General features: G+C 42.9%; 1 protein-coding gene across 6 annotated transcripts in view; it reads right to left on the reverse strand.

Annotated features, from left to right (window-relative positions):
• Positions 1–27,251, reverse strand: part of LOC117483951 (partitioning defective 3 homolog) — a 284,671-nt gene that overhangs the window by 16,373 nt on the left and 241,047 nt on the right. The gene's annotated exons all lie outside the window — the stretch shown is intronic.

Here is a 27,251-nt window from a genome sequence, read left to right on the forward strand (position 1 = left end):
CCTCGTGCACGATTGTGAGTGATCCATGTCCCTTTCAGACTGCAGGAGAATGTTGGCCTTTTATGGTACGTAGTCATTAAACACTGTGGAAAACCCTCATTTACATCCCCTTCATTAAAGGCCTTTGAGGGGCCTGTCAATAGGAATCAATAGCCTTCCTTCAGCTTAATCAGGCTCTCCTTTTATCTACAGCTACAGAGGCAGCACATGACAAAATGCATAATTATGGTGAGACAACTAGCTTGATAATAGGCCTGTATTTATGCATACCACAAGGATGAAAGTGACCAAAGGTTAGGAATTTGTGTTGGGAGGGGATAGGAGCTCTGGGATGTAGGGAATGCGATGGATAGGTTGAATGAAGGAAAGGGAGATACAAGTAGAAGAGTGTTCTCTGGGTTGGCGCTGAGTGAAAAAGGGAAAGGTTAATCAAGAGCATGTGAGAGAAGGGGAAGAAAAGGAAGTGAGCCAAGACCTGTTACCCTGTCATTCTGCGTGTCCTCCTGAGGAGCACTTACAGGTGGCACGCCAGCCGTGGGAGTGATTGCTTATTTGGGCCCAGAGGATTCTGGGTGCAATTATGGTGATAATTGCAGATTAGAATGAGCACATCCTTCCGATGATAATGGGCACTAGGACATGCTGCCAATCAAGCTTCATTAAAAGCACAATAAATAGCAGCTCATAAAGGATGAACGGATTTCTGTGCATGCCCCTGAGTAGCACTTGGCGAGACACGGTTATCATGTTATTCGTACTGCCTGATCAAAATCAATTGTATTAGTTATAGTCCATTTGATTCCTACAGCTTTATGTGTGTTGGAGAGCAGCGAGCGTACATTAAAGCCTTTTATGTGGATGTGGCCAATTAAGTGGCTCATTGGGGTGTGAGGTGGCTTATACTTGTGGGGTGATGGTGAAGCCCTTCAATTTATGTTCATTACAAAATCAATGTTGCTTTTATATTGGCATGTGGTTTCTTAAATAGCATATGCGATGTTAGAGAAATGTAATGACTTAATTGAATTATTTAAACTACAGAGCCACTTACATGTATGGCACATACTAACAGAATGATAAAAGATCATGTTTTTTTCCTGAACAAAAATATTAGCTGTTTCTGTATGGCTACTATTGCAATTAACTCCATATGTACATTGAGTCCGTTAAAATTCATAACATGAATTAACACGGAATAATTCCAGATTTCCCCAATGGCATGTGCTGAGAAAGTGTACATTGTACATACAGCATGTACTTGAGAAGAAAATGAAAAGACACATCTGCATTTCTGAATTAATTTTCTTAACATTTCCCAAAGATATGCCTGCTAATACATCTGTTGAATTACATTACATGTCATCTTATATGCTGGAAAAAGAGTTTGACAAGACTTAATGGATGGGAAAAGAACAAACATAGATCTGGGAAGTCCAATACATGCAATTAGTTTAATCCCTGAGGCTGGTCAAAGAGAAAACTGGGCTGACTCCAAACAAACTGCATCGTAAATTGTTCTCTTTGACCCTCTAGGGAGGGTCAGTGCTAGCATCAGCATCTCATACATGCACCACTGGGTGAGAGGAAGCAGAGGGGGCAGTGGGAACCAGCTGGGGATCCAGAAAACAGGCAATAAAAAAAGACTGCTCGAGTCCATATACACGTCCTACATAAAAGGACCTATTGCCCTTCTCTCACCCACTAGAGCATTCATCTAAGCAAGAGGGTTGGCCTGTATATTACTACATTTCTGCTCCAGTGTGTGATGGATGTAGTGCTTTGGGAGTGAAATGGGAGAAGATCAGCGAAGACAAGATCTCCGGCAAATCAAAGAACTAGCAGCAAGGCACTTTAATATATTTTTCAAAGTGCTACAAATGAAAATTGCATCGCGTAGAGACTGGGAGTGGGGGCGGGATTTAACGAGGGCTGAATTTGTCATGGCAGTTCAAAGGAGGCCTGTGCAATATCTAGATTATCTGCAGGGGCTTCTCATCTTCGTCCTCCATCCTCCATGGGGGTACCAAGTTGATGGGTTTCTTGGAAAGCACTCCATGGCATTCTCCAGTGTAAATATATTCATCTGGTGAGAAGGAAAAAAAAGCGCTGGAAAGCTAAACAGTGGGGAAGAGCAGGAATGGAGCACGCAGAGCCACCAGTATCACTGTAACAGCTGGTAGCAGGCCTGTCTCCATATATAAAGAAGATGGATTCAGCCGCCTTCCCTGAGAACTCCCTAATGCTCGGGCACCTCAACGTGTAATTAGTCAGCATGATCGTTGCAGATGCATCAGGTTTCCCTGCTTATGTATTCCCCTGTGAATGCATCAACGACTGTAATGAACCTGCAGAAAACAATCTGTGAGAAAAGATTGTTGGGTGAGGTGGCACTTTACGGCAGTAGACCACCTCAGCAATTAGGATGAATATGTCACCCCAGCCAGCAATAGATGGGTGTTTGGGAATATGAATGAGCTGCTCATCGGTTTGCTATAAGCCACATGTTTGTGCATAAGGGGGAAAGGTCACAGGTTGTGTGAGTGTACTCAGGGGTACAGGCAGGCTGTCTGCATCATGATCGTATGAGTTGCAGAGATGAGTCCCAGAGCTGTTTTCGGAAAATGGGATTCCGCCCATGAAGTATTTTTAAAAAGCAGATTAAATATCCATACGCCACAGCCTTTTCACACTTCATTCTGTACTGTATAATGAGATGTGAGATTCATCTGAGTGTTCACAAGCTAAAATATCAGCATGAGGCCTCTCCCAAATGCATGAAAACTTAGCCCTGCAACACATGGATGTAGAAAGAGAGGCACAAAGAAGCCGATGCACATTCTCCCTCTGCCAGTCTATCTTCTCCTCACTTCACACGCGCTTGTATTCTGTAAAGTCACACCGCTGCTGTATTTATAGCTTGGCTGATAGCATATTCTGAAGGCTTATTTAGAGAGGTGAACTTGTGAAATAACAGGCAGGAAGAGGCAGGTCAAACAAAATGGATTCAGGTCCATCTGAACAACAAAACCCTCTACTGATCTCTTCCTCCTGCTGCTAATCCTCTCCCTTATTAGGCAAGCATTAAGAAAGGGTAGGAAAATGCCAAGAAACACTTCATTCACAACACATACCAATTCATACTGGAGCAAATATGTTAGTGCTTTAGTTTAATGAACCAATACAAGAGTCTATTTGCATGTGTGACCCCCATCCCACCTGTGTTTTCCAACCTGACTCGTTGACAGGGGTCACATGAGCCCTCTAAAGCTGCAGTTGGGGGTATGCGATGGCCTGTCTGTGTAATAGTCATCCTTTGATCCAGGAGGATTTGGCAGATGTCTCACACACCACAAGGCTTAGGCCAAGGATGCAAACTATGGCACAGCCCCCCCTTCTTGCTTCTGTTGGTGGATCAAAGCTGCGCGGAGTCTCGGCATGCTCTATAAACACTGCCACTGGCTAATAAAGGAGTAATCCAATCACTGAGAGTGTAACATGGGTCATGTGAGCATACCTAAGGTCAGGGGCCAGTGCCAGCCAATCAGAATGGTAGAACAGAGTGTTATAATCCTCGGGGTACAATTTCAACAGAAGTTTGACAGGAGTTCCGAGAATTGTCACAGACTTGTTCATCTCCTAGTTAAGGGAAAAAGGCTGCACTGTTGGGGCGTTGGTGTGCCTTCAAAATCCGACAGTCTGTTATTTCTTATCTGATCAATGCTGATTGAAATTCTATCAGATAATCTGGTTTCTTGCTCTGGCCCTAGTATCTCCACGCAGCAGATGATGGGGCAGGCTTCTTAGCTTTGAGCCCGTTGGCAATCTTATATCAAGTCAAAGGCTTAGCTCATATTTATTCCATCGCCCCATGGACTTTCATTTATTTCAAAGACAGAAAGATGAGGCATTTTGGGGAAGATGGACAGCCTTTGGGACCTACCGCGATGATAGAAGAGATTAGATCTGCATTACCGCTGGTCATTTTCGAAGGGGAAAGGGACAAAGATAAAGTTCTTCAGAGGAATCAGCATATATCGGCCAATCTGCCATGATCCACGCAATCAAACGAAAGCATTTGAAGCATATAGCCCTCTCTCGGTCTGTCTTTTCCTTTCCACTTTCCTCTCCTTCCCATCTTCAGTACAATATCCTCCAGTTCTCCTCTTGACTCATCTTTCTCCTTTCTTTATTTCTTTACTTCCCGTATGTTTTATCTCTGAATGCCTCAATACTTCTCTTTGGTTACAGGGATAGGTCATGAATTCCCTTCTGTCCCCCTCATCCTCTCCCACTAGCCTGGTAAGTGACAGCTGCAGGCTGGACAAAGGCCTGATAATACCCTGGATTTGTCAGGCTCTGACTTCACCCATGTCCTCCTGTGACTGATGCACTGACAGTGGCGCCTTGCCAGCTAAAAACCTCATTGCTAGGTGGGGGCTGTTGCCGTTGTTCAACTGAGTGTGGATGTCTGTATGTGTATCCATGGTTTCTTTCAGACTCCAAAGCAGCCCATATGGGGTCCTTGGGGGTCCTAAGAGGCCATCATGTGGGCTGCCTGCCGAGGCCTTGGTGGTGGCGTGACTGGGAGTGTGGAGTTTGATTAGCAAGGGAAAGAGAAACGCCTGCAGAGCTCCAACAGACTGTCCAGCATGGCTTGCCCCTGGTGTACCCTTCATCTCCTGCTTCCCTAGTGTGAGAAATGTACATCTCAGAGGGCCCTCAACTAAGAAAACACGGTTTACAGAAAATGAAAAGAAGTAGTTATTCTGCAATCTCTTTGTCCCTTTAAAAGCTTAACCTCTTTGTATTTCAAAAGCCCCATTTGCCTCAGCACACATGCAGACTGCCCCCCCTCCTGCCCCAACTTCACCCCAATTTTCTTTATTACCCCAAGGACACGCGCTACTACCACGCTTCTCTACATTTCAAACACTTCTTTATTTCTCTCCATTTCATTCTTCTGTTTAAGGGATTGCCAAAATACAGGTGCAAGTGAGGAATTGGCCTGGCAGCTGTCTACATTTCAGAGACACCGTCAATGCCTCCTGCCTAGCCTTTTCACTGGCAAGTTTTATGGCTATAGTACCAATGAGAATTCACGGGAAATGATCAAAGGCGCTTTTGTTTCTGCATGTTTTGCCGTGTGGATGTATTACTCGAAGGAAACAGGTGTGACCTTTTTCTACAAAAGAGGAACCTCAAGTGTTCTGAGTATGTTTTGAACTTCCAATACTGTATATGGTCTGTGTCCTCAATGGTAAAAGAGAAAAAGGCCAGTGAAATGGCTTGAGGCGTTGGTATGGCAAACCCAGCTGGATGGCCAGAACATTGAAGTAAATAAAAGTTTGAAAAGCTGGGTGCTCAGGTGCAGTCCTTATAGGAATACATTTTTCCACGGATCCTGTGCAGCTGCTCTAAGTTAGATCGAGGGATAGACAAGAGTCAAAAAGTTAGTTTTTACAAAAAAATATGGTTAACATTAGGAAGCCATGCTGTGCACTATGGTATGGGCAAAAAGTGTAGATTGATGATAGACTCTCTGAGAACTTTCTTCACCCCAATTGCTGCCAACTTTTCTATAAGTTATTTTCTGTGAAGAAAGGAGCCTGGCAGCTTCTGACTGACAGCTGCGTTCTCCGTGAAGAAAGAGATGAACTTTGAAGTTAAGGCCTGTAATCCCGATCCATTGATTCAGAGGCACTTGCTCACTCTGAGAGAGAGACTTGGAGAATGGTTGGGACTGCATAATGTATTCACACAGGCACAAACACACACTCCAATGGGCATGCGTACATCATAGTAAGTTCAGAGCAGTGGCACTTCGTAATGAGACAAAGCTGAGCTGCATGCTAATGATTCAAGTTAATCGCACCCAAAACATGCAAGCAGACAAAGATTATTCGCTGGATCATGCCCCTAGAATATACTACAGTAAATCTTTTATTTCGAAATAAGCATATAAACCGTATGAAACCACATGTGTAACAGCCAGTCTCATAACAGGGTGTATCATTCCCATAAAATATGACATTTTCTTGTCTATCTCTGCACTGTGTGGCTGTTTTTGTTGAACAGATGCATGTGATGAGTCAACATTCCTCTTCAGAGTAGGAAGAGTGAAGTTTAAAGTCTTAAATAAGGTGTTGAGGCCATAGGCTGGAGTATCCATCTAAACAAGTTAGCTCAGCTTTTATGAGCCCATCAGGCCTTAAAGACAGCTTTTATGAGATATCAGCTAGCCTGACACAAAGAGGCCAGAGGAGAAGCGAGATGGCGTATAATATATGACTTTGGCTTCCAGTATACTGTTTTATTGACCCTGACACCAAAATATTTAGTCTAAGTATAGGTTGGCGCCGTGAAATATGAATTTGGTTGCTGTATTTTGCATTAGGTGACCTCAATTTATGTCCAGTGAGGCTGGTGTGCCGAAGCGACGAGTGACCTTTGCAGGTTTCTCTTCTAAGTAGCACTCCAAAACCCAGAGAGGGCTGGAGAATTTGGTGGTAGCACAGGGTAGATGATCTTAAGCACTTAGACAAGAAGGAGCCGAGAGGATCTTGAGACGAGTTTGTCCAGCCAAGAGTGGAGGCCTCAAGTGTGTTGCGTAAAATAGATGCTACGCCTGAAGTTTCAAAAAACCTGTTAAGTAAAAGTGAGTGAGGAAGAAAACTTCAAAACGTATTGGTTTAACACAAATGTAAAACTATGTAGTATAAAAAAAGAAAAGGGGAAGCTGCCTTGTTCGGAGTTGTGTCAGTCTTGGTGGACTGCCACAGTCCTAGTCCCACAGAAACAGCCCTGCAGACATCTCCAACCTGCCTGTCCAGGTCCAACTGAGCTCATCACAGCTGTGTGACCCTGCAGCCCCCTGCCAAACCCTCCTTCCCACTTGACTTACTTTATAACTTTGCATTCTGAAACAGTCTCATCCCTCGGCTTCTCTCATGTGCTGGAATGCCCACAGGCAGCTTATTAGAGAGGAACACGTTTTTCAAGCACAGCGTACCACAGCCTCAGAACAGTAGCAGGAAAACAGACAGGCTGGAGGGGAACAAATCAAAGACGGGTCTTGGGGTGAGCCCCTGCTAAAAAACAGAGAATGGGATGGAATATTACTCACATGAAAAGACTTGGTGATGTAAGCTACTGTCAAACTTTATCCAGTATGCCATTAGAAATATTTCAGAATTCATGTGGCGCTAAACTGACCTTCACTGATTTGCTCATGTCTGCGACAGGGACCGCATGTACTAGATCAAAGAAATATCTTCCAAATACTGTGCTCACAGTGGAAGTTTGTCTATGGTCTGTTTTAAACATGTTCCAGATAATTGGACTATTTTCCAGAGAATACCACAGTGATTCACATCTTCCTACCTGCATGCAAACATCGTTGTATGCTGATTTTTGGAACTCGCAGAAATAATTAGAAGGCAGCAGTTGACTTGTGGATGTCTGCACTTCTCACCACCCCTCGACATATCCACCCACAAAATCTAAAAACAATCCTCACAAAAGTGTACTGCAACTTTGACTGAAATAAAGGCAAGAATGATGTTTACTGTGAGTTAACAGCATACTAAGAGTTCACCATCTGGTCTCTGCAAGATTATTATCATCTCATTCTGTGATGAATGAAAGCCAATTTTTGCCTGGGGTTCTGGATAAAAAAACATTCAAAATAATCTATGGTATGCGTGTGAGTGTGTACAAATGTGCTAGATAGATTAAAGCACTTGTATGCACATTATTGCAAATATATGCAAACATATCCGCATGTGAATGAACAGATGAATCCACTCCAGATGCACATATTCACATGCAGCTGACCCTTTCTAACTCACTTGCTATTCTAACACATTGCCAGAGTGACACACACTCACTGGCTACCTATAATGAAAGGATACTATTAGATTTCAAATGGGTTTAAGCAGCACTGGTGCATTGGCCATACATTACACATGCATTTAGAAATGTATCATTTGATATCTGGTGCATGATTTTCAGTGGGATTGGGATACTGCGGCTTTTTGGTGTTCACATGTTGATTATAATCCCCTGTAGCAACTAACAAGCCCAGCATCCTATTAGTTCACTGAGATCCCCCAGGTTCTTGGAAGGCCTTCACCTGTAGAGTATCATATTTACTCCAGTGTGGAATCAAACTGTGCTGAATGCAGACAATCGCTCCCTTTTTAAATGTCAGTGCCTGGCGCTCGGCAGGCGAGCCATGAGCCAACGGTAAATAATTTAGCCCAGCCCTCCATAGGTCTCCCTGCCGTCCCATACACAAGCAGCCCCCAAGTTTTTTTTTTTCCAAGACCCCCTGTGCCGCCGCTACTTCCTCTATAAATAATTTACGAGAGAGGCGCGGTGGGACGCCCGTCAGTCAGAGCCGGCTAAAGCCAGGGCCACTTTAAACAATAACAATATTGATAGTGGGTGTAATAAAGCAGAATTAAAAAGATGGATTCCAGTGATTTTTTTTTTTTGCTCCTGGCGCAGCTGGTCTCAGCTCTAAGTGGCGAGGAGAGGAAGAGGGGTGGGGGCCAAGGGTTGGCGGTGCTTCTAGGGAATGGATGGAGGTCGGTGCAGGAAAAACAAATGGAAGAGAATAGTAGGGAGAGAGGAGAAGAGCTGTGGCCCCTTCCCCCACCCCACTATCCCCTGGTGTCCTGTACTGGCTGCTCTCCTGTCTCCTCCATTACTGGATTAAGTCTCGCGCCCTCTTCTGAGAGCCAGAGAGACAGAGGAGAGAAGAGGTCAGGGGTCGTGACCTTAAGTAATGGCCACGCAGACAGACGAGCAAAAAGAAAGAAAAAGATGGGGCTGGCAGCATCGTTTCAATTTAGGCTATCAATGTTGTGTAATAATCAATGTTGAGGGTCAAGGGGTTGGCAGATACTGACAGATGGGGAGACAACAAACGTAGAATAAGGACAAAAATGAGAATCAGAGCTAAAATAGACCAATCAATGTTCACATATAAACACAATGATTTGTCTCCTAACCCTAAACATGATGACAAAATGGATAGTAAGCACCAACAAGTGATTATCATGACAAATAGTTCAAGCTGGAGTAGGCAATCTGTTTTTGGCATCATTGTCTAAAAATGCCATATTACCCTTTCAGCGGGGGAGAGCAGCAGGATGAGGGCTGTATTATCAAATTCTTCATTTTTTGTTTAACCTTTTTCAAGAAAACAACATGCCCTGGGGTACCAATAGAAGAAGAATATGCTAAGAGGTTATTAGGAATTGTTGCCAATTGATGCCACTAATAAGTTACCTCCTCCTGGTTTAAAGTATATTTAAGGAGCTTGTGTCACAGGAAACACAAGTCCTGTACACTTTTTTTTCTGGTCAACAATAATTTGCAGGATGTCACTGTTGCTTTATTATTCTATCTGTTTTCTTATTTGAATGCATGTTAACAGATGTATATATAATCTTCCTTGTTCTGTGTGTTTTCCAATGTTGTAGTCCATAAAGTCACAAAGTCAAATCAGACAGGGAGAAATTCTGCCATTACCGCTATCTCCCATCAACCTCCAGGAGCCTTACATATGTTAATGCCCCTTCAACCTGTGACCCTCACATTCATGACATCATTATCAACCCAGCCAGACATAATGTTGGCCTGTCACCGCCATGATCAATGGCCACAGTGGCTCTCTGCCTTAATGAAGCTGTAACGTTGCCTTAAACTGCTGAAGCCGCGACGGACCTCGGCGTGGCCGTCACTCGGCTTAATGTGAGTACGCATCCATCATCTCGCATCAGGCATCAATCAATCAGAAGCCCCTGTGACAGCTGGGAGCCCCCCACCCCCAATACACCACTACGACCACCGTACCGTACACACAGTCATACATTCATTGGCTGTGATTATGATCTTAATTATCATCATGACTGCGGGCCACCACTTCCCCTGTGACCGACATGCTAATCAGGAGCACTGGCAGTCAATAATCAAGGCATGGAAAAGGCCATCGGGGGCAGAACTGGTCAAGTATAATTATATATTTGAATGTCAATTAATTTAATTAATAGGCTTGGACTCCTGCAAGAAATTGATAACGTTTGGAGATGAGCAAAAACAACATTCTACACTAAACAAGAACTGGCTTGAACACTTGTTCTTTTAAGAATGTTTCTACTTATTTCAAATGTATCTTAGGACATTGTGGTTGGGCCAAAGGAGATATATTAGTGTCTTTGTCCTCCCAAGAGAATTAGAGGGCCATAACTGTTGATGTTCAGCATAACAAAAAGCTATGAGTTCAGCTATGACGAGCGTAGGTCTACAAGAAAGCTGCAGTGGCAGTGGTCCAAGTGCACACACATGCTTATGCACAAACAGCTCACACTCCCCCCCCCCCTTAGGAGGAGACACAGCAGCTAAAGCAAGTGTCAGTGGTCATTTATTTACGCTCCAATCAGTCCTGTCCAGTTGTTTCTTCTCAGCCTCTGGGATTTGAACCAGCGTAACTTAAGATGGGCTCTGGGCCTCAGCGAGCACACAGATATCTGATAATGTTCCGTCATGCCTTTCAACAAGCAGGCTAATAAGGATCACTCTGTCATGAGCCCAGATTGTTAGCATTTCACACAAAGAGGTTAGATGTTTTGTCTCTTTTTTTCTTTCTCTCTGCAGGTGACTGGAGGAGGCCTTCCCCAAATATGAGCTGTTATCACAAACCAGATCACAGTGTAATCTCTTCTAATCCTCAAACTAAACGGCCTCTGAGTCTGGAAAAACTGAGTCTGAGAAGAAAAGACTGGATTTGTACAGAAGCAGAGTCTGTATCCTAAATAACAAAAATAACATAATATGTATTCTTCCAATTTGAGGAAGTCCTGCCATTTAAAAGCCACGAAAGGAAACTGTAACTTCATTAAAATGAGCTTGGAGTCACAGGGGCTGAGAAAAGAGAGATAGCAGTTCCCATGTGTGACTCTTATGTCAGAGCACAGTCCCTCCCTTTGGTTTCATAGATAATAACGATGTTAAATGAGACACAGCAAAAGAGCTCAGCCAATCCCCAGTAAGGGAATTATTCAGGCCTGTATAGGTGTCCAACTAAAGTGTCTGGTTCACTTTAAGTGAAGGGAGATGTGAGGCACTGATGACAAAACACTGTCACCTTCAGGTGGTTTAGGGAATGGGTTATAGGGAGCCGCTTGTGATGGTACTCCCACAGCCCCAGACAAGCCACAGAGGATTAGCCCCTCCTGCTAATAAAAGAGACCAAGCGGTCATGGGTTCTCCCACAGATGGCCGATGGGGGGGCTGATGTGTGAATGAATGCACCAGTGAGTCGAAACCAAATGAAGATACTATGAGTGCATCTGCCTGCATACACACAAGCTTACACACGTATGTGCATACACACATAAAATGCTCATTACCCCTAACCCCGAGAATAGGGGGGGGGGGGGGGGGGCATGGGAACAAAAGCATTAAGTGGGAGTGAGCCCTTTAATTACAGGCCAGTGTTTAGAGAACTATCAACGGAGCTGAGAACAATGGAGGTCTTTGGTAAAGCTCACCCTGCTGAGTTAACACATATCCTCCAGGTAGGACAAAACACACACTCACACACAAAGCCAATGGCCACGCCATGGAAATGAAGCAATAATTGCACCTTTGGTAACTGAGAACCAAGTGGTGAGTCCAATTAGGGTCAGGAATATTTGATGTAGATTTAATTAGCTTTCTCCTTAGCTAATCCTATTTATTTGACCTTAATCTTTGGTCTCTAATTTAAAGCCACTATAGGTATAATACTTACCTGAATATACATTAAGAAAACTAAATACATTTGATATACTATTGTGTAATAACTAAAGAAAAAGGAGACAATTGGAAACTAATTTATTATAGGTATTAAATGTACCAGGGAGAGTTCTTGTGATTTTCTAAAGAACAAAAGCCACTTCCATTAAAACGATTAAATAATTATAACACATTTTCCGACAGTTATATGCTCTATACAGTAATAAGATGTAGTTAGCAGCTTAAATGGCAGGTAAGAGGTGATACTAAATGAGTAAATTGGCCGTTATGAGCGCCCTAGTAGGGGTGAATGTGTAAAGGATGAGACCTATAAATAACTTCAGTGCTGATTGTGACCATATGACCATATGAGAAGTGACAGCTTTCCCTGTCAGTGCATTTGACAGGCTTAAGGATAACTCCACATGCCTGGCAAATTGGATTGGAGCTCTGGTGGCTTTGCAAAGGGGAAAAAAAATGCGATGAATCCCTCCCCACTCCCCCCCCTATCTTCTCTCCCTCTCACTTTTCCCCCCACCTTTAGAATGAGTGATGAGCCGGTAGTAGGTAATAGTTTCCATTTCATGTTTTAAAGTCGGCGCAAGAGGCAGGCCAGGAGCTGATAAATCATCATTGGTGGAGATTAAAGACCATTATCACCTTTAAATACCCCTCCCCCTATTCCATCAATGCATTGGCAAGGTGATCTTCTGAAGAAGTAGAGGAAAAGGACAAGAGAGCAGGCTTATGAAACTTCTGACGGCATGGAAGTGTGTGAAGAACACCAATGAGGTCAACTGGGGAATATATCATGAAAGAGATTCAAAACAAACATCTTCTGAGTGACGAGAGTTGGAGTCCAACCGAGCGTCTTTCACCAACAACACGTAACATCCCAAGAGACTGTCAGCTACTTCTAAATCCAATCCATCACCATCAGTAGAGACTTAATGAGAACAAGAAGGAAATTAGCTCAACAAGTGATATCTGTGCTTTTGTTATAGTCTAATTAAAACCAAAGCGTTATCACAAATAGCTTTAACAGGCCTCAAGACCAGTTCATATGGCAAAGCTTAACTTATGCCATACTCTGGGATCTTGTAAAGATTAATGACAGGGGAAAAGGGAGAGCAAGTAGATTGATGTGTAAAAGAGAGGCACAAACTTCAATGAGCAACAGCAGCTGGAAGCAGTAAACGGCGGTTGCCAATTGGCCCAGAATGCCAATCACCAAAAGCTGGGAGTGGCAGCAATGCTACAAAAAATAAAAATAATAAATAGATTTAGCCTTCCAAAGTCACTTTAACTTGGTTAACAGGAAGGACCGGGCTCATATAAAGTTTTGTTTTTAATTAAATCTGAGATTAGAACATTTTGTCGCAACTGGAATAAAATGCTATATCTGCATGCAACCAAGAATGCATCGGCTTATATAAAAAGTCCAATAAATTAAAACAGCCGACTGACATTCTGTCATTAGCAGATTTGAGTTGACGAAATGTCAATGTTTATTTAGTAATCAATTGGTAGATCCAATCACATCTTTTGAAGCTAAGCCATAAAACTGTAACATGGATTTATTCCATTCCTTTCCGCAGTTTTTATACGTGAATCTTTATGTGCTTTTATGTGTGTGGTCCAGCCTGAATTCATCTTATGACAGCGAGATGAAGCAACGTTTTCAACTCTTATATGCTTGCTATGCTCATTGTAATTTCTCTTTAGGCTGTTTAAGAAGTGAATTCCAGTCCTTTCACTTCTGGCAGATTACTATAGTTCTCCTTAGCATACATCTATATTTTCACATGACCATTACAATATTTCCCAAGCGGGTGATTTCCAAATTCATCATGCATGAATTGGCTATTACGCCAGTAAGTCCAATATTCTCCACTGCTTGGGTTGTTTCATAAATGCTGGCTTCGCACGACAAGTGCTTATGTCCTGAAATGGCGATTTCACTATAGGCGCTTTTAGATTAGCTTCCTGTGTTGAATGGGAATAGATACACGAGACAAGCCCCTTCCAGACAAGTCAGGTCCCTGTGTCTGGGATGTAAGTGGGCAAAGATTATGTGACAGCATTGGGAGTAATGAGAGCTCGCAACATGCTCTGGTCGCTGTGCCCCTTCAAGAGGAAAATGTCTGATAATGAACTCTCAAACTTTACATTGCTCCTCAGGAGCCAAGACAAACGCAGAGAGAGAGAGAGAGAGAGACGAGAGTGATGTGACAGCATGCACAAGCATACTTGAATTAGATGCTCAGAGAGCCGATGAGAGACCGCGAACCCGGAGAGACGGGACGAGAGATGGCCGAGAGAGATGAGATGAGGGAGAGACGAGAGGAGAGGACGTGAGAGCAGAGGAATGCAGAGAGAGGAGAGAGGAGAGAGAGAGGAGAGAGAGGAGAGAGGAGGAGAGGAGAGAGAGAGAGAGAGAGAGAGAGAGAGAGAGAGAGAGAGAGAGAGAGAGAGAGAGAGGAGGAGAGAGAGAGAGAAGAGAGAGGAGAGGAGGAGAGAGAGAGAGAGCGAGGAGAGAGAGAGAGAGAGAGTATAGAGTAGGTTATAAAACAACTAAAAATACATTTGTGTTACAAATATAAATATGCCACTGTTGTTGAAAGCATCTTACACCCCTCCCCTCCCTATACATGTACACAGTCACCTATGTGGGACACCATTCCAAAAATATATAATCCAGACATTGTTATGTTTCATAGAAAATACGTCAAATTAATATTATTTATTCTTCGTATACTTTTACATTCTATGTATTTTTTTGCTATCAAGGTTGTCTGTAACTGTGATTTGTTTGTCGTTTATTCCGTAAGCAAAAGCATTTTTCAGTTTTTTTCTTTTTAGAGTTTTTACTCAACTGAAGGGAGCGTCAAAAAAAGAATTGAATTTAGATATATGGCAATTGGCCCTTTCACACATTAAACACACAAACATAATATGCTATCAAATACCCAGCCATCCCAAAACTGTATTCATCCCTACACTATAAAGATTAGATCCTTACACACCAAGTACACACTTGCCCTCAGAGGCAGACTCACAACTACCTGAGCCCAGCATCTGATTTCCCATGGCCATCTCATCGATCAAAGCTAATATACGTCTGGGATGGACAGCTGCTGTTGAGAGCCAAAGGTCCGTGCTGTTACAGAGCCATCTCATCCATTAACTTGCAGATCAATGGGACAGTTACTGAAATGGCCCTTATAGATCTGTGCCATCCAACCCAGACGCTTTAACTGCTTTGGTTTAACACTAACTCCTCCCTTGCTCTCACCTGAGCCTGCGTCTGTCTCTCAGGGCCATCCTCTCTCACCTCAGCTGTTTGTTTGGGGGGATGGACTCTGAGACATGATAGCGACCCACACCAATGGGTCATATTAAAGTTTTATGGCGGCGCTGGGAGTGGTTTTTGTTGGCTCACGTTCTTCACAGTGTCGCTCTGATTAACAGGTCGCACAGAAACAAAAGGCACTTTATGAATATGTAATACATCTTCCTGGACACTGCCAAGTTCCCTTTTAATTCAATTAGGTCACTTTTAGAACATAACACAAAATGAGGGGAGAAAAATGAACTCCCCTCTTCATTTGAGCATGAAAAGGATGATGAATTTGGCGGAGACATCTCAAAGTCACCACACGAGTAAGGGGACACTTTGGAACTCAAACTGAAAGTAGTGCATCCAAGGGGTTCAAAAGGAGCCTTGGAGCCAACAATGCTTTTCTATAGGCCTTTTCTCAAGCCTGTGCACATGCATACAAACACACACATACACACACCCTGACATTCTTTTCACGATGGACTGATCACTGAAAGCCCTCCAAAGAGAAGGAATCAAATAAAGCCGTCAGTGGATGGAGATTAAAAGGAGTGCTACACAGTAAAAATCTGATTTATGAAGCTCCGGCCGAGTTGCTACGGGGGTTTTTGGTGCCATGGTAACCCAGTGAACGGTGAGGTCGAAGGGGCAGTTGAATAAGGAGCCGTAGAATGGGGAGAAAAGAAAGGAGACTTTTAACCTCTCGCTGTTCACATTTTTTCATTAAGCCTCAAGCCTTTACCAGGCTAACACATAAAGGTAGAGTTTCAATAGGGAGGTCAAAGTCCTCTTCATAAATTACGAAAACCTTTCTCATTGTCCAAGTCAGGCCAGAAAAGAGCTTTTTGTGTCCTGAAAGAGACAAGGATTTAAAGGCAAGTCCATGCTTTTAACTTGAAATGTTACTTTTTTAGACTCCTCTTCTGGCTTTCTTTCTGTTCCTCTCATTCCATTCCCTCCAACTCTCTCTGCCCCTTTCATTCTCCTATCCCACCACTGTCCTTTATAGTCAGTCCACCGCTGCGCAGCCCGTCATTCTGCCAGCCAGCCTGTGTGGCAGTTCTGAGACCCAGTGTGGCTTCTGCTGCAGTGTGTTGTTGTGTTTTGTCTGTGGGAGCTGTCCTGTGCCATGCTGCTGTGTCCGGGGCCAGGGCCCTTTCCTATTGTCTGCTGCCATATGGAAGCCAGCACCAACATGGAGATAAGCCTGTCCTCATGCTGTTTCCTGACCTTCTCAGGCACCCAGCTGGCACTAAATGCAGAAATAATTATTATCCCAATTACCCAGGCCAACTCCTGTCCCCTCTTTGTGTGCTGAGGGTGAAATGGGGTGGGGGGGTCCTCCAAAGTGCTGGGGGAGATACTGTGGAGGGAGGTCCCACACAAAAGGGGACCACTAAAGAGGTTGGTCTCATGCTGCCTCATACACTGTATATTCACTTGTCTGCCTCTGTAGAGGTAATATCTTGCTGATGATTAAATACTGTGCTACTGATAAGTGTGTGTGGAAACCTTTGTTTGCACCTGGCACAAAAGCACAAATGGTTTTAAAACATATCTCGTTAAAGCAAAAAGATGCAAAGCCATTGATGGGGTCATTATAATTAATTGTTATTAAAATATTAAGATAATCCTAAAAACATTTGAATGGGAAAGTCATCTATAGTTGATGATTTTTGAAAATGTAATAATGTTGCACTGAGGCAAAAGTTGGGCCAGGTTCAAATGCCAGTCTATTTCCACCTTCTTTACGTGTTTCTCTTTTAGTTGCAAACCATCTGGTTGGACCATGTGTAATTTTCAGTGAGAGGAGAAGGGCAAGTTGTCAATGGGCAAGTTTTGAATGAGACATCCTGCACATTGAGTTCCATAAATAAACATTGTTGACTTTTAATTTTTTTTAATTGATTTTTACAAAACATTTTTATTTTATTTTTATTTTTTTAACTTTTTTATTTCTTAAATTGTATCAGTGTCTTTTGTTGTGAAGCACGTCGGGATTTGTCTTGGCAGATGAGAAGCGCTATATAAATTAAATGTATTATTATTATTATCAAAGGGAAGCCCTTTAATACCCCAAATAGACACAGGTTCAATAAAGTTGGCACCAGCCTTTAAAACCTGCTACTTTCACCTCCTCACCTTCCTCTAATCAGTTCCTGGTGCACACTGGAGTTGAGGACACCGGGGTCTGAACAGGAACAGATGTTCCCACCTCCCAACTGCTGGAGCATCTGTGTCATAAATGCTGTCGGACACACTGAAAGATAGATGGATGGACAAGACAAGTGCAGATCTTCAAAGCCAAAGCAGGAAGAGGGGGAACGTCGGCAGATTTAGCTCTCTCACAATGGATGTGTTCACTTGATGTGGAAAAGCTCTGTGAGAAAGATGTCTTTGCTCTGAAGCCATGACTCCCGCCCCAATCAAATCTGAGGTAGAAGGGGCGGACCCAAGAGGCAAGAGAAAGTTAAGGAGCCCTCAGTGGCAAAGCAATGCATAGCATGTAGTGTGTTAAGATGTTAAAGGATAGACGTAGCGACCATAACATTCATATGTTGTTTTATAGTCTTGGCCTCGAGTTTGGCATTTTGCCCGTGGTGATATTGGTTTTTGGAAGCAGAAGTGAAACAAAAGGGTGGAGCTTAGTACAAGCACATTTTAGGCGTCATAAACTGCAAACACACTGAAAGGGTCAAAGTTCTAAGACAACAACGTGGAAGACCGCCAAACTGGACAATACTGCGGTAGAGACAAGTCAATCAAAAGGTAGATTGCAATAACGTACACCTTGCTTTATTGTCCATTTTACTTTAACTGGGACCACAATTTACGAATTGAACAACGTGCTGTATTGAGGATAACTTGAACCCAGCAATTAAGACATAAAACTCAGGGTATTAAATGATGTGAGATAAACTGAATTTTGTTCATAGACCTACACAATTTGACCTCTTGCAACCAGTCTCCTTGCTTCCTGCTGGGCATTGGAAAGAAAGCAGGATGTAGGCACTTTTGCATTGGCTTTACTTATCAGACTATGAGGTTTCCACTCCAGAACGCATCTATTTAGAATACTATAACATATTACATTGCATATAAAGCTTTTCTTGCAAGCAAGCAACTATAGACATATTAAACAGCCACATTAACCCCCAGCAACAAACATGCAATATAAGTTGAATGAGATGGGAGGTGAAACATTCAACAAAAACATTGAAGGCATCATTAGTGCCAAAACTGTCTGCACCATCATCACATCTTATCTCTGCACCTTTATTGCTTTCTCTCCCTGTGGTGAAATGCTAAGGCTGCTGGGGATGTTGCTGATTCCTCCCCAAAGATTTTTATCCTTACTGAATGTCACGGGAGCTTTGGGCGCTGAAATCACTTTAGAAAGCTGTATTTTATTGTGTCGCTTTGCTTCAGGGCTCAAGCTCCAAAGGATGAAGGGAAGGAAAAAGGAAATATCATATCCATGCCAGAAGAAATTATCTCACTTATCTTCTGGAGATCTCGGTAACGTTTCCACTAGATAGATAAATAATGAGGTAAATGCCACGACTGGAGAAAAAGTGAGGCAGGGTTATTATATAGCTCCGCAGACCAATAAACACATCATGTCTTTATCGACTTTGGCCTGTCAGAGCTTGTCCTTTATTTGATACATAACAAAGTAGATCCACATCCCATACTTTAAAGCCTGAGGCGTTTTATAGGGCGTAGCAATTTTAGTGCTGAAACTGGTTCAAATCATAGTTTTTTAGATTGTGAAAATCTGACTTTTAGCATCAAAAAGAGTGACCTGAGAGTAAAGAAAACAACGCACACCTTGGCGGAGTAATAAAAGCAACGGAGGGTGGAATTAAAAAGATTAGCTTTCCAGCACTTAGATTTAAATGCCTCAATCTGGTATTTCTTCACTCCAATACATAGCAAATGTTAAGAAGCAAAGAAGGGAACAGCAGGGTTGATGAGAACATGGTTGGGGATTAGGTCTGAGCGAAGGCTCTTTGAGTTATTTAAATCTGCCCCTTTTGTCAAGGTACAAAGCCACGTCTGGAAGGTGCATCATGATTCATTTGAATAAAGTGAATAAAAAGGCAGACATATAAAGAGGCACTGCCCCTCCCTGCTGTTTGGCAGTGTTCATTCGCTCAGTGCTGTTCAGGTAATGGCTTCAGAACAAGTAGTGCTAGATTGGATTGTCCTGTGTTGGCAGGTGTGTGGATGAAGCCGAGGCTACGTCCAACCGGGAGCACTGACAGAGTCCACTTTTAATTAGGGGCACCTCTGTGAGAGGTCATTCTGTGATGAAGAGGTCGCATGGTGGAGAGGATTTGTGATACCAGTGATTTAATATCACCTTGAGAAAAGAAGAGAAACACTGAGCTGCATACCATAACCACTGTTAATAAAAAAAACTACAATGGAAGCCACTTTTTCAATCACTTTTCACATGAAACATTAAAGAGTCTTAAGAGTCTAGGCCTGTAGCTTCTCATGTACTCCTCCCTTAGAGACCGCACACTAGGTTTTTCTTGTGTCACTCTTGCCTTGTCAAGACTCTGATCTTTTCCCTCTGTGTGTGTGTGTGTGTGTGTGTGTGTGTGTGTGTGTGTGTGTGTGTGTGTGTGTGTGTGTGTGTGTGTGTGTGTGTGTGTGTGCGCGCCAATGAAAGACAAACTAGCATTGTCGCGGGAGACAATGGGAACACCGACCTTCCCTTTGCCATTACATCCTCCACAAAAGATGAAAATGGCTCTTGTGTTTCTGATAGTCATACTGTGTCATCAGTATATTCATGACGGATGGGGACATTCCGTCAGTGTGTGTGTGTGTGTGTGTGTGTGTGTGTGTGTGTGAATGTAAAAATGTAAGACAGAGAAAGGAGGTTACTTGGTTTCTCAGCAGGGGGACAGAGTCATCAAAGAGAATCTGAAAACCACTCAGTTCCCTCCGCTGACGAGACACTGTGCTCACACTGGCTAAAGCTCAGAAATGTGTGTGTGGATTTACTTGTGTGGGTATGATCCTTTTCCTTCTAAAATCCATTGCATAAAATTACTTCACAGAGTGACCTCCGTCTGTCTGGAACTGCTGCTACCATATTTGTTGTTGTTCCATCTGCTTAGAATCAAAGACTGTGAGCCTGTTTAAATGGTTCGTCTTACAATAGGAAATGTGTAAGTAATGTTGTTTTGTTTTGTTTGTGTGTAAGAGGGTTTGTGATCGTATGTCTAACACAGGAACAACATTCAGGACCTGATGTGACTCCCTGCAAACTGGCTGCCCCATTTGATATCCACCAAGACACACACAAACATATACACATACACTGAAATATGCACACATCCTTTGTATCTTTGGCTGACGCACTATAAGCCCCTCACTTACCAGACAGTGCTCCGAAAGGAGTTTGGTTAGATATATTAATTGTTGTTTTAGTTTTTTGTGCCCAACATTTTTGACCTCCTTATTGTCCGTCCAAAGCGAGGAAAGATTTAAGGGACTTTTCCCACTTTAGCGTAACAGAGATGGCAGAAGCGCAGGACAGATGAGATCAAACTTAAATGGCTTCTGGCAGGTGAAATGCTTTGAGTCAATTTCAAAGTCATCCGGCTTTTCTATCTGCCAAAATGTCAAATGACAAGCCCCAGCACACACATCCTCTGTGTTAGGAACACTACATGACATTTTGCCCATCCTGACAGGGCCAGAGGGCAAAGAGATAAGCATGCTGGCCTCTGAGCGCAAAACAGATGATTTTCGATAGGAAGTCTACAACGAGGCAAGTTAATAATCTGTGCTGGGCGGCTTAACCAAGCAATTTTCGAACTTATTGTAGCTGTTGAAAGGTTTGCGCAGGGATGGATGTTTAGACAAAGTTTGAGTTCATAGGCTATACGCTGAAATAAGCTGCAAGGCATCTATACAAATCAGATATATAATACAGTCTTTTTATCATTGAATATAAAGGAAATCCACACATTTTTCTGTCTTCACCAGAACAAAAAACACCTCCAAAGATCTGTCATTCCCTATAGGTGAACAACCATGGGTCCATTGTTGTAGGTGTACATAAGGTGTCATTAGAACTACACTAAGTGCAGTTTCTTTCATTCAGCAATTCAAGTCTTTAGCTGATTGCTCCGATTGATCGCACAGGGCGGTAAGGGAGTCGGTCACAGAACACCCCGCCATTGACTCCCTGCACATGGGAGGGAAGGGGCCACATTGGTGGAAATAAATCATGTGTTAAAATTATATTCTGATGTGGGGCCTTGAGTGCATATTGATTCGTAATTATTTGTACTAACAGTGGCGAGGGAGGGACAATGCCATCCATTACTGTGTGAAAATAGGCAGGGGGATCAATGCGAGTGGAACAAGGATTGTGGTGAAAAGCACGATAGCCATTCCGCTGTCAAAAGGGATCATTAGCCCCGGTAGAAGAGAGAACGCTTTCCGCCATGGCCACGGCTTGTCTTTACAAAGCCGACGGTGAATTACATTCCATTTACAGAGGAAAAATTGACCTCACTGCTCTTGTGGTGGCAAGCAGCTATGTAATAACAGTGTCTGTGAACCGGGGGCAATCATCCATTGCTTTCTGCTTTTTTTTCCTATTTTCTCCGTCTTCTTCTGCGCCACTGATATCTTATCGCTTGAAATGTGAATTTGACACATCAAAGAAAAATGACGTGACAAACTGAGACAATAATAAGAGCAAGGAGTGAAGAAGTAGCAACACACACGTTAGAATTAGGTGACGTCACGATGGCCTCCATTAGGGTTGCAATGTCAAGGTAGAAATGATATAAATAAAAGGACACACACAGAGCCAGGGCAACCCCAGACAAAAGATGTTCATGGTGGTCTGCACTATGTGATGTCAGTAGAAATATATTCAGTGTTTTGAATATGGAGATGACTCATTGTGTCAGGCTTGATGCATGTTTCTTTCTGAAAAGACTGGATTCCTCATGATGTAGACTAAACAAAGACATTGTGCTACACAATGATCCACACGGGCAAAGGATGTCAAGGTAACAGAGAAGAAAATAGGTACAAATACCGAAGCAGATCCAGAAACAAAGCATCAGCTACTTTTTGAAGTTTATACGAATTTCGACAGGAAGCTCTAGAGTGAAAAACCAGCAAAACAACAAAGAAAAAATACATTTTCCACAGCTGGAAGATAGGAGAACAAATGTGAGCTATCTAAACACATTAACCCTAGCCTACAGGCCCAGAGAATATAAACCTGCTTAGCTACCCGCCATGTACACATTCTGCCACACATACACACACAAATGCACCAAGGAAAGGGAAGGCAATCTCAGCCTCCCATTATGATTTGATAGCTCAAATTGTAGCAATGATTCAAGTGTAGTCCTGTGGGTTTTGTGGATGAGCCCAGAACCTGTAATTTCACCACTGAGCACCAGGGGATGGAAAAGGATGCTATTGCAGGCAACAAAATGACCATTAAATCACAGGCTATGAAGCCACTCTGGACTGTGAAAAAGTGTGCACCTCCTGCTTGATGTGTCAGGAGCGTTGTGGAGATAGTGCTTTGCTATCTATGTACATTGTTAACTACAGGTCTGTGTTCGAACAAGAGGAAATTGTCCGAAAGAAAATGGTATGTACGCATGGTTGCGTTGCTAAAGTGCGCACTGTGACAGTGAAATTGCACCGAATAACCACTGAAGTGCAAATTGTGTGTATACAAAGCTGGTGAATGTGCAGGAAGCGTAGCCAAGGCTTTTTGTGAATCTCCTCCTGGAATGGTTGAGGTCATGACCGCAACACATTATCATATGAAATATAGTGTGTACACATGCTGTATAATAAGGTTGCAGATGGGTCAATGGATATGTGATGAAATGCATGTTTACAATGTTTCTGTGGCAATTCAATGCATAATATATGTTAGTATAGGGCTTTAGAATATGGTGCAAATGTAACAGCTTGTGTGTATACATTTGTAAGTGTGTATGACAACACAATTTTGTTTTTGTGTCACGCCCTGTAGAAGTCAATTGAAGGTATCACATTTGCTGCTGCCTGTGCAATGAGAACATAGGCACACATTTGTCTGTGTTTCTTTTTATTAAATGATTAATCCTTTTGACATGCCAACAATAAAGTATATTTTCTGACAATCATGAAAAGAAGAAAGATGAGCTGTAGTCAAGGGGCATTGGATCATTTGTTTTTTTACCTGTGATTACAAGAATAGCTTTGAGCAAAACCAGGACATGCTGTATCTAAGAAATGCCCTGGAGTAGATTAATGCTCATTCCCTTTTTTTGGCTATGCCCTATTTGTTTCAGAAAACAGTCTGATTCAGTATTGAAAAGCGTGCTAATAGCAACGTGACTTGGCAAGTGTTTTCACAGAAATGTGAACGATGATGCAGCTCTTTCATGATGGCCTGGTTTCTGCTGCCTGTGTACTGGGAGGTAAAACGAAGCTCCAGCTGTGCAAAGGCCATGCCTCCCTCTGCTTCACCCCCTGAACAGGAGCTACATGGATTGTTTGTGGGAAGGAGGGTAGCTCTCTGGGGGGTCAGACTGTGTTAGGTGAAGGTGGTTACCTTCATATTGTGCTTAGCACCCTGCTAGGAGATGACATATTGGGGTTTCAAGACTTCCCGCCTTTGCTTGGCTGAACAGAGAAAACACAGCATTTCCCCCACACTCTATAAAACAGGAACAATGGTCTCATGTGATGTCAGTTGCTGCATTTGTGGACAAAGCTGCATTGTAGTAAAAGGGTAAAGTGTCAGGTTAAGACACCAACAAATTAACAATTTATTTTAATTGTAGCAAGAGAACAAACAGATGTGAGGAGGCGACTTAACAAGCAAAAATACATCTTCTGAGAGCGGGAGTGGTTACAATCTACCACCTGTGACACTGATGATAGCTACCAGAGGCAAAGCACTTCACACAGCAGACAAAAATACTTACATCCGCTGACAAGCCCCGAGTTCCCATAGAAACAACATGAAGCAACAGCTTGTACAAAAGAACATCGTCTTAAACATACATGCTGTGCTCTTGTCTCCAAGATATTTCTCTCTAAAAACAACTTGTGATTTATGAGGTGGCACATCAAAGGTTCACAATAGGACATCTTTGGATATATCAACCCCTTCCCTGCATTGGCCCAGTGCAAGGAAACAAGGTAAGGGAGCTCATGTGAGAAGGGGAAAAAGAGAGGGAGAGCTTAGCCTTATCTCCTCCATGCCTGCCTACCTCCAGAGGTATCAGCCTGGAAGGTTTCAAAGTGCCACAGTTTGGCCCTTGTTGCTGCATTACTGTGTTTCCAATAGACCTGCATGGGAGAGCTGAGGGAGAATGTGCGTCTGAACCTAGATGAGTCAACAGCTAAAGGGCTTCTTCAAAGTCAGTCCAATCAAAGATGTATTTTGTCTGATGGTCATAAATAAACGTATTGTGCTAAAAAAGTTCGAAATGCAACATCCAGTTAAGTTTGAGTAAAGGAATGTAGGGACAAACAATCCCAAAAGGTGAAGTTAAGGAATTAAACAATGATCTGATACAGACTCATAATCATCTTGCTCGGTACATACACGGAAGTTTGAGGCCCCTCCAGTCCATATCGCAAAGGCAACAACAACGCTGCCATAACCTTATTTTACACTCTTAACTTTCTTTCCCCCGGAGTCACGAGAAGACTTTTGGTTCACCTCAATCTCTTAAATCCCTGAGTGTTTACTCAGGAGAAAGAAGGGCTGTCTTTTAAAGTCCAGCTTTAAATGACATGTGTGTAAACAAGACGACTTCTGGCTTTTCTCCAGCATGAGATGTGACGCCATAATTTCCCCTGACAAGCGGGGCTTCAATTTGGCATTTATCTTAACAGGCCGGGAAACAGCACTGCAGTGAAAGTGACACATGTTAAGACTCAGCATAACAGTGGCAGCAGAGCTGTGGGGGGGTTGACAAGTCAAAGGTCTCCCTCTGTGAGAGTTGACAGGGTAAGGATTAAAAAAGGAAAATTGCATTAGTTAAGTCATTATGTGCGGTTTGGTGTGTGACTTTTGACTTTTTGAAACGGGGGGTGAATGAATCAGCAGCCCATATTAGGGAATGTTTATGTGTTAGCTTGTCAGGAAATAAGTATGACACAGGTGGGAGCCGTTCTGCTGGTTCAATTGTTTTGTCATTTGCTTGGATCAAATGTTACAGACATAATTGAATCTAAGTACAAGATGACAAGAAAGTCTACTTGTGGTTCGGGTTGATGACGGAAACAAAATAAACAATAGTTTAAGTTAATTCCAAGAACAATATAAAAGAAAAAGAATCCCCCCTCAGAAAAGCAAACAAATACAGTTCACACTCTTTTGAAAAGTCAGACACTTGATTCCCCATTACCCCTCGCTGAAACTATGCAGGAGACGTAATTCAAATGTCTGATTGTGTTCCTTTCACTGCCACCCATTCACATTTGAATTAATTCCCATAAATAAAAGCCCCTCTAGTTGGAATACATTTTCATTACAGAGATGAGAGGGAAAATAATAATCTTTGACTCACAGTTATAGCAAATGAAAGATGGTATCTCCTGGTGCCAATATTTTTCCTCACAGTTATTAAAATGAAAATTAATGCCTGTATGTTGGAGAATACCAAACAGCTGTATTCTCTGTTGAGTGTGTGTGTGTGAGTGTGTGTGTGTGTGAGTGTGAGTGTGAGTGTGAGTGTGAGTGTGAGTGTGAGTGTGTGTGTGTGTGTGTGTGTGTGTGTGTTACTACTATGATTGTCTTCAAAGGAATCCAGACAAAAACAACAATAGCCCCAACAAATGGAAAGTGTATTATTCGTAATTGGGATAATCGGTTTTCTGGTAACAACCTTTATAAAGATGGCACATGTGATACATGATAGATTGCTAACATCATAAATTAGATCAGACACTGTTTACTTATCCCTCTTTGTGCCCAGGATTTTCTTTCTATGGAGAAACAACCACAAATCCGCCTGACCGCTCCCTAACTTGAAAGCACGTTGCTCCGCTTGCTAAGCAGTGATGAAGGGCGTGATGAATGCCCCCTTGACCAGACCTTTTTGTGCATCAGTCTGACTGTGCACATGGTGAAAGTGTGTGAATGTGTGTGCCCCTGGGTGCATGCTGCGTTCCTTTTCCCCAGGGAGTCGCCACAGCTGCATAAACCTGTCAACTCTCATGATCGGCAGGGCGATGCGTGGAGACGCACAGTGACAAGGCCCACCTAGATTCATTAGACCTCCTAAGGACCAGATCTACACTGCACTGCAGGATGGTGTCACTGTTGGTTACCCTGACACACACTCCCACACACACACACACACACACACACACACAGCATAATCAGAGTGAAGCCAATGCTCTCGATGGGAAAAACATGGAAGAAGGCCTAAATCGATCTTGATACACAGCGAGACCACCAAACAGTCAATACCAGACGATTCATGTCAAGCAGCGCGACAGGTATTGTGTTTGACTTCTGGAACTTGGCTACAGTTGACATCATCAAAACTGATACAAGTTGATGTGAAAACACTAAAGCAAAATGGCCTACAATGGCTGCAGCAATGCATTTTCTGGAGGATAAAGCCAACTGCTGCAGAATGAGTATGTTAGCCCAGAGGGTAAAGAGGCATGCTGGTCAGAGACATCTGACTGCATGTGAACATTTGGTGATGAAAATAGAAAGAAAACCAACACCAGGCCCATGCAAAACAACTACCTTCAAGATAACCTTCAGCTAAACACATCAACTGTGACATTAGTAGTTATAGTACCAGTTCCAGGTATGCATGTACTATCTGATGGAAAACAACATGTATATGTTTGCTTGTAGAAATATGAAAGATTGAAAAAACAAGCATCCAAAATGATGTTGTGTTAAGATGGTGTGGTGGCATAAGTCTGTGTTGTGTTTATGTATGCTGGTGCCAGGGCTGAGGCAGGAAGGGCCACAGAGCTGGCAGCCATGTCCCCCCCCCCCCCCCAACACCACTCTGTGTCTGCTCTGATTAGATGGGGCTTCTTACTACGGTGTGCCAGGAGCTCTGCCAGAGATAAAGACAAACTAACAGATGTT

Source organism: Trematomus bernacchii, unplaced genomic scaffold (assembly GCF_902827165.1).
Source record: "Trematomus bernacchii unplaced genomic scaffold, fTreBer1.1, whole genome shotgun sequence".
NCBI classification, from domain to species: Eukaryota; Metazoa; Chordata; class Actinopteri; order Perciformes; family Nototheniidae; genus Trematomus; species Trematomus bernacchii.